We start from the raw sequence: 8,258 nt of genomic DNA, 5'->3' as shown, positions 1-8,258 counted from the left end.
GATTGTGAATTCTGGTTTTTCAGACTCCCCCCTACTTAAAGGCCTGTGTTGGGGAAGTTGGGCAGCTTAACATTTTCTTTTTGTTGGGCCAAGGGCACCCCTTGGTTAAATCTGATGTTGAAAGAGTGGTGGCAATTGGGAATTTCGTTTTCAAGATAAGAATACCTTTTATTTAAAAGCAAGTTTGTGGAATGGGTTTCAGTGGGGAATTTTCATGTTAGGGACAAGGATCTTTTGGTTTGAAAGGCAAGGTTTGGGAATGGTGATAGGTGTAAATTTCGTTTTGGTGGCAAGCACATTTTTTGTTTAAAATACCTTTTAATGGGTTTAGTTGGGAATTTCTGTTTTATGAATGGGCCACCCTTCTAATTAGAGAAGTCCGGGACGAACAGGAAAGTCAAGGCACCCCAATTACTTTAAATAACTATCTTGTATCTTCCCACTAGGAGGAAGGAGGAAGGGTGAAAGTTTCAAATTCTTCCAAGGTCCCCCTACGTCCAATCTATTTAGGAGTTAATTAAATTAATATACATCCAAATATGCTAAGAGTCTACACAATCCCCCCTGACACACACACTAATGGAAGAGAACCCACTATGAAAGGGAATGAGGGGATTAAATAGATCCCCCACCCACTAATGGAAGAGAACCCACTACGAAAGGGAATGAGAGGATTAAATAGATCTCCACACTGACATTTAGTTCACATCTGACATCTACTTACCTTTGGAAACCTCTGGGCTTGCACTCATAGACTGAGCAGGGCTTCGGTCCTAGGGAAAAACAGGGTTCTGGCCAACACTTCAGTCAATGGCCACAGTAATCCTCCCACTATGGTTCCAGGGAAGGCTCACAGCCTCTGTTTTCTAGTCTCCCCAGCAATATTTCCACCAAAGAAAATGTCATCAGATCCCCTTAGATAATTTTTGGTAGCAGTCCCATGGTAATCTTTTTGCAGCCTCCCTTTTTCCATGGTGCAAGACCTTTTTACTCTCTAAGCCCCTTCCGTGGACAGTGAACATAATGCAGTGCTAACCTATGATCTTGCATCCCGGTTTGGACACTGACATTTCCCTCCTTCCCCAAGTCCAGCTTCTATTTTAGGATTGGTTTAGAAATCTAGAACAGAAATATTGCAACTCCCATGTGAAATTCCCGTTTTTATCTCATGTCAACTTTTTGGCAAAAAGTGCCTGCATGGCAAAACTTCATAAATCACTTATAACTGCCATGATATATAAACTAAAAGACGTAACTAAAGATTGAATACAAAGCTAGACCATGACGGAAGGACAGGGACAATTTATCAATAGCAACCAAGCTCCCAAATTACACACAGGCACAACTGGACCACTGACAGAATAGATAGCAAGGGATTAGCGGACTGTTAATCTACAGCACCAATACCAGAGGGGGGATTAGACACACCCTCTCCCATTTCACTTAGTTCAAATACAACAAAGCCAGGAATGTGCCATGCCGTCAATCACAACAATTAGATGGACAAGAAAGAAAAGTGGCAATTAAGCTTACCTACAGGAATGCTAGATAAATAGAACAAGATCTGCAAGGATTATGATATATAACCTACTAACCCAAACTGAAATATCTGCATACCTAATTCTTCCAAAAATTCACACAACCATTTCTCACCCAGCAAAACACACGCATTTCACCACACTGCAACAAAAACAAACAAACAACAGATATACCGCACCAACAGCATATGCAGTCTTGCATCGGTCCAATACTCACACCAAAGCTCAGTGCATGGTTGAAACCGAACTGAAGCCACCAACAGCACACTACTTCTCTCACTTTCCTATTCCCTCTTCACCCGACTAATCTAACCTGCCCGCCCTCTTGTTTTACAGATCCACCTGAGAGCCTGTGGGCCAATTCCATTGGTGACGGTGTGCAGTATGAATACCTTTAAAATTTAACATATATATATATTGTGCTTCAGCTAATCACAGGGAATTTAAAAAAATGACAGCCACGTTCGCATCATGTTGCCTGCGCAATTGGTCTTTTTTTCTTAATTACATGTAAATGATAACAGTGATTATGATCAAACTTTACCAGCAGTTATGTGATACATTTAACCACTATTGTCCCAAGTTTCATCTTCTTCCCACTTTCTGGGGAGCTGTGACAACATTTTGGCTAGGTACCAGAGTTTTGAAATTCCGACTTTTATGCAAATTACCCCCACAGAACCACCTTGAAATAAGCTTTCAGATGACACCTCAAAGGCTGTTCTCACCCTAAAGATAATGAAGAAAATCTCCAAAATGTGGTCCTATTGGCCATTCAATAGCAAAATACATGATACCTATTCTCTCTGATTAAATCCACAGCTAGTTTCACTTAAGCTCTGAGGAGGTCATTTCTTGGAACCCATGTAACACACACAGAGTCTCTTATGCAGCAATGTTGACACTGTCTGCAATAAATCATCTAGCCTTTTGTACTTTGAAAGTTAATGGGCTACTGGTCGCAAATAGTTGGGATGCATCGACCACACAGAGATCTCCTGTTGCATATAAGGAGCCAGGCCAGCCCTATGATGTCATGAGGCCATGCTGACATCTGGCATTCTGTCATGGTTATCTTGAGTGAACCACAATTCTGAACTCAAAACATTCTATTTTTTGTAGTTTTCCCCAGCAAGGGCTGATAGTCACTTTATTACAGTTGTAAATAACTGGTATGTAGGAGCGTCAAAGGAACTCCCTTTCCAGATACAGAGGCCAATGAGCCTGCAGTGGGGAAGCCATTCACGAATTCCACCGAGAGACCCACATATTGTCCTTTGCTGAAATTAACTTACATATTACATGGCTAAACACCAGCCTTTATTCTTTGAAATACTGTGTATTTTACTGATCATGGTTCACTTTAATTTTGGATCAGTGGATTTCTTCTTTCTTTGCACAAAGCATTGGTTTTTAAATGTGACAGTTGAAAGTACAGGGCTGTTTATTTTAGTCATTCATAAAATATATTTTTAATTATCTGCTGCTCGTTTTTATGCTGGAAAGTGGGTTTGAGTTGTCATAGTGCATTGCCTTTTGATGGGTGGCAGTTTCACAGGAAAATGCTGCTTTTCAGGTAAACCTTTCTTTTGTAATAAAAGGTAGGCCTTTCAATTTCCAGTGCTTGGCCATTCACATAGATCTCCCTTGTGTTACTTGCAGCAGAAACCCACACAGTCTGCCTTAATAGGCCCATTTTCAGTGTGAAGGTTTTGGAAGGCTGACAGGTCATTTCTTTTCAGTGGGCCTTTCAGTTATGTTTGTTTAGGACTTTGATTAAACCCCACATGTCCCCCCCCAGTTCTACCATGATTCTCTGGTGGACAAGAGCAGGGCAGAGTGAGGTTTTCTTCGGAAGTCCATCTCAGTTTCCTTCTGGCCTCCACTTCTGTCTTTCTGGAAAGGTTGCAGAATGGAATCCCCTCCTTCTCCTTCCTTAGGGAGTGGGTGCTCTGGTTTCCACCTCTGTCTTTGGGTTGGGGGTGTAGCATGGAACCACCTTTCCTTCCTTCTTCCTAGGGAACTTGGCGTCCTCCGAGGACTCCCCTCTTGCCCTCAGGCTGGAAGTGAAGGAAGTTAATTATCTAGAAATAGAAAGAAAATAAAGGTTCAGTAATTTTTACAGAACATCTTTTCCCCGAAGATAGGACATTGCATTTGAGAGAAAAACGTTACAGAGAAATAGATATAACATTTCAAAAGATAAACATAACACATTTTGCTTAACATTTCCACAGAATATTAATTTAGCTACACACCTGTTATGAGTCTCCATCCAGGGTTTTCACCCTTTCCTTTCACTCCTTGGATGGTTCCTCTGCAACTTGACTCCCATAATACATTACTTTTTTTCAAAAGAAAGTTTCTTGATGAGGAAGCAAGGACATATTTTAGGGCTGAGAGGTCTGGGGATTCATTTTGCAAAATGCAGGTCACATCTGTGGGATTGTTTGAAGAGAAGCCACCCTCCATAACGCCACTCCAAAAGACTTGCTTTGGATCTAAAAGAGTCATCACACAGGTAATGTGATGGCATAGTTTGACAGCCTCCTCTGCTCATACACCTTTGTGTCCCCTCGTATTGGGAATTTCATTGCAGGCAAAACCTGCGAGTTGCGGGTCACTTGGCAGCTCATGGTAGGTTCCCTGTTGAGTATACAGTTCTCAGGCTGTTGCTCAAGCAATCATTGGACCACCACATCACCTTCTGCGGAAACTGCCCCACCAGCACTCCAAGCGGTTGCTAGGCTCCTCTTGGGATAATCTTCATGTAGACCATCCCTTTCCTGCAGTTACCTACTCAGGACAGCTGGTAGCATGGTGAACCCAAATAACTTTAGCCAATAGCTCCGTGTGTGGACACTTTGTAGAGCACTTCTTAAGGCCAACAAAATTCATGAACTGTTTGTCCACCTATCTATGCATGCTTGCTGTGGCGGTGTGTCTCTGTGCGCATGTGAGTGGGAATGATGACTGCTGCACATTGTACTATGAAGTGCATGGTCTATATGGCAAGATCTCAAAGTATGTGGCAAATTATAGAGAAGCAACACAATAATCTGAGACAATTGAGTTAAAAACACGTGAAAGCACATATGAACTTGCCCTAAACTGACTCCCAGATAAGGCAACTTCCCAAGTAAGAAGAAAAATAGTGTTTTGTTCAACAGAAAAGGTTGGCTGAAAGCCCTTCAAAAGCCACGGCAGGATTGCGTTAGAACCTCTCACAGGTGAGGCGAAAAACACACTAGTAGCAGGTTGCATAGCCCAGTCTTCCAAGAAAGGGGTTTTAAATTTAGGAGACCATTGCAAATTGCCTTGTTTGAGAACAAATGTATTGATTAACATTGGTAAAAATCATCTCTTTAAATACACAGTATCTCTTTCCTTTATTTCAAATACACAATGTTCCATTACCCCTTTGGAATGGCCTATGTTATGTATATACCGCAATCAATCCATAACCAAATAAATATAACACATCTTTTGCCAATTTTCTATGCAGTTGAAGGAACCAAGCACTCAGAACTTTGGTGTCATGTTACAAAAGGAATAAGCAGGAATGTGCTTGGACAATGCTGTAAAATTGCAAGAGAACGTAGAGCCGCTGTACCCCTTATTTTGTGCCTATTACAACGACTTACAGTATGTTCACAGCGAGGGCTTATATTCCCCAACTCTTCAAGATCCTTTGAGGTTGTGCAGTAATATATGGGAAATCCTCTTGATTAAGTAATTCGACCCTCATGTGCCCGCTTGAATAATCCAAGTCTGGGTCCCAGTGGCATCCCCCTTTATCTATTCTAATCATATGAATCATTGTGACCCCTGTGATGCACTCCCCAGCTTGGTTCTGGCGACTACCAACGGATGAGTGCCTCCCCAATCCAGTGGATGTTGGACAGTAGGGGGAAGCTCCCCAAGTGACCCTACCCTGGACCCCGTGACACGGCAGGGGACAATCACAGCAGTCGCCCAGATAGGCCAGTCTTGAGGGCATTGCACATAAGCATCCATGCACAATCATGCTAGAGGATGTGAGCAAGAGGTTCAGTGCTACAAGAGATGCTATTAAGGCTGATGGGCATGCAGAAGTGGGTGGAACCTACAAGGATTTCTTCTGGGAATTCAGCTCAAAGATACTTGCACTCAAAGGAGGTTTCATATGGGTCTTTGGAGAAGGCATCCTATAATACAAGAGAGGGACAAATACTTAGAGGCAGAAACGCTATGCACAACAGATATTGTGACGGTTTCTGGGCCAGATATACTTTGATACAGGGGCTGCTGTTAGGGGCTGTGGGGCACACGATCTGAGGAGCAGGGAATGCTGTTTGGGACTGTCAGGACCTGATCCCATGGAATAGAGGATGATGTATGGGATTGTGGGCGCAAATGCTATAGTTGGAGAGGTTATTTCGGAGAGTGGGACAGGGGCAATAGCTCAGGCATCCTTGGGGAAGGAGCAGCTACATGGGGTTTCAGAGGTTATGTTAAGATAAAAGAGATGCTACGGCAGAGTTTTGGGGCAGGAGTTGTATGCTCTGGGACACCCAGGGAGATAGTTCATTGCCTAGGTTTTCCGTAAGGAATACGGGCTGCCTGTTGCAGGAGAGGCCACTCTGGATAGGCACTTATATGGCCCTATATGTAAACTGGTAAGGGTTGGGGCTATTTGAGGGTTTCAGGACCATACACGTGCCTTTATTGCATGGCCCGCAGCCCTGACTGTGCCAGCAAGGGTGTGAAAAGGAATACATCTAGGCAACGAAGCAGCTTATAGACGCAAGTGAATAAACATGACATATATGAGGCATCCATTGGAGAAAAGGTGAGAAACATTTCCAATCACTAGCCGGTATCCACCATGAGGGCCAGCAAGAGGAGAGAGGTGTCCGGGGTCATGCAGCCATTGATGGGAGGGAGTCCCAGAAGCCATGCTAGTGTATGGTTCATTTCCCAAGTGTTAGAACAAAAGAAATAAGATGGCAAAAAGAAGGTAAAATAGAGACAGAGAAGGGACTACAGAGAACCAGAGAGAGGAACTGAGATCGAGAAGTACATAAAAAGGACAGGAGGACTACGTGAGGACTTTTTGAAATGGCAGATGTAGTCTGAACAGTAACTCTGAAATGCCCAAAAAGAACGTTGACCTAAGTGATGGAACCCCATCCTCAAAGGATGGTGATGCAAAGTACATGCACAATGGCTGTGTAGAGGGAAGGTAACTACACATCATTTTAACAACGCCATCACGACAGATTGGAGCACACAAGGGAGGAGACTCAAGTCAAAAGCCCTGAATTAAACTCCGAAATACATTGGCTTGTAGCTACTGTTTGACTTAGGAGTTAGTTTTGCCACTAGCCTTTTTGGCTTACTAAGCATGGAATAAAATACCTTTTTTACATATTGAATGATTATTCATGTTACCACAGAATATAGTGATGTTAGAGTATAATACGGACAAAACATACAGATTGGAGAAGGCAAAGGATATTTAAGATACCTTTGTGAATATTTGCAACTCAGGTGTATTGAGTTTGGGAAGAGCATCAGGCAATACCAAGTGGCTACACCTGGTTGGTGAATATTGGAGTTTTGTATGGATCCATGGGTCACAGGATAGACTGTAGCCTGATAGCTCCTATGAATATTGAAAAGTATCGGAACCAATTTAATAGACATTAATTAAGCGAGCCTTTCTGTGCCCACTTCTGCTATCCCCCATAAAATGTGCCTCCATCCATTGGCCAATCTTATCAGAACCTTCTACGATGATTTCTTTAGCTGTGCCAAAACACCCTGTTGCTCCTCCTGGTCACTGTCACTATGGACAGTATGTCAATCAATCAATAAGTTTATTTTGGATACATTTCATCTATAAAACCTGCACAATAAAAATGCTATGCTAACCAAAAACAACAGCAATTCATAATATTGGACACAATTTAAAATGTAAAAATAATGAAAAGGTGTATTAGAAGATAACTTATAGTGGGCTTATTTTTTTAAATTACACTGCTTGTAAATGTCATTAAGGCCCGTGCTGCCGCTGTGCCAGTATGTTATTCTCTCCCTCTTTGCCAATGGTATAGACCTGTCTATGTCACAGTTCACCGAAGTTAAATCCCAGGAAAAAACCAAACCAGATTGTCCAACCAATCATGGTAAAACATTGCACATCTGGTGCCATCAGCAGCTATTGCTTGTGCACCGGCATCACAATCCTAGGTGTCCTGCTTCATTCCTAAATATCTGCAGTTGATGAAATCTCTAATGTTGTACAGCTGTGCATTTATCTCCTGAAATCATTAAAGAGGATTCTTCCCTGGCTCCCAGTGGCAGGCAGAATGCAGTATTGCAAATGATTGGTGCAGCCTCACCGGAGAGATCAAATGCACTCTACCTAGGTCTCCAAGAAGTGCAGAAGGCAGCAGCCAGGCTCATGACGTGAACATCCCATTCACAACACATCTCTCCCATCTTGGCCTCCCTTTATTGGCTTCATGCACAGAATTACCACTATTTCCCCAAGTCCTCACACCATTTTCAAGGTATTGCCATCGGTTGCCCAAACGCTCACATCACTTGCTAGATTTTGCCTTCAAATGGCTATGTGTTCATAGTTTCACAGGAGAATGTGTTCAGCAGAATTCTGGAACAGAGAGACCACATTCCTCATCCATCTTGTGGTGCAGAGGAACACTGTAACCCTGT

General features: G+C 42.7%; 1 long non-coding RNA gene across 1 annotated transcript in view; it reads right to left on the bottom strand.

Moving 5' to 3' along the window:
* Positions 1-2,470: 2,470 nt before the first annotated feature.
* The window catches only part of LOC138569041 (uncharacterized), a 250,181-nt gene continuing 244,393 nt past the window's right edge, over positions 2,471-8,258 (bottom strand). The window contains exon 3 of the long non-coding RNA XR_011303074.1: positions 2,471-3,622. This is a non-coding gene — a long non-coding RNA (uncharacterized lncRNA). The remainder of the gene's footprint in view (positions 3,623-8,258) is intronic.

This window comes from Ambystoma mexicanum, chromosome 2q, assembly GCF_040938575.1.
Source record: "Ambystoma mexicanum isolate Mex_15411 chromosome 2q, UKY_AmexF1_1, whole genome shotgun sequence".
NCBI classification, from domain to species: Eukaryota; Metazoa; Chordata; class Amphibia; order Caudata; family Ambystomatidae; genus Ambystoma; species Ambystoma mexicanum.
Note: the sequence above shows the minus strand (reverse complement) of the source record. Positions and strands in the feature narration are given on the sequence as shown.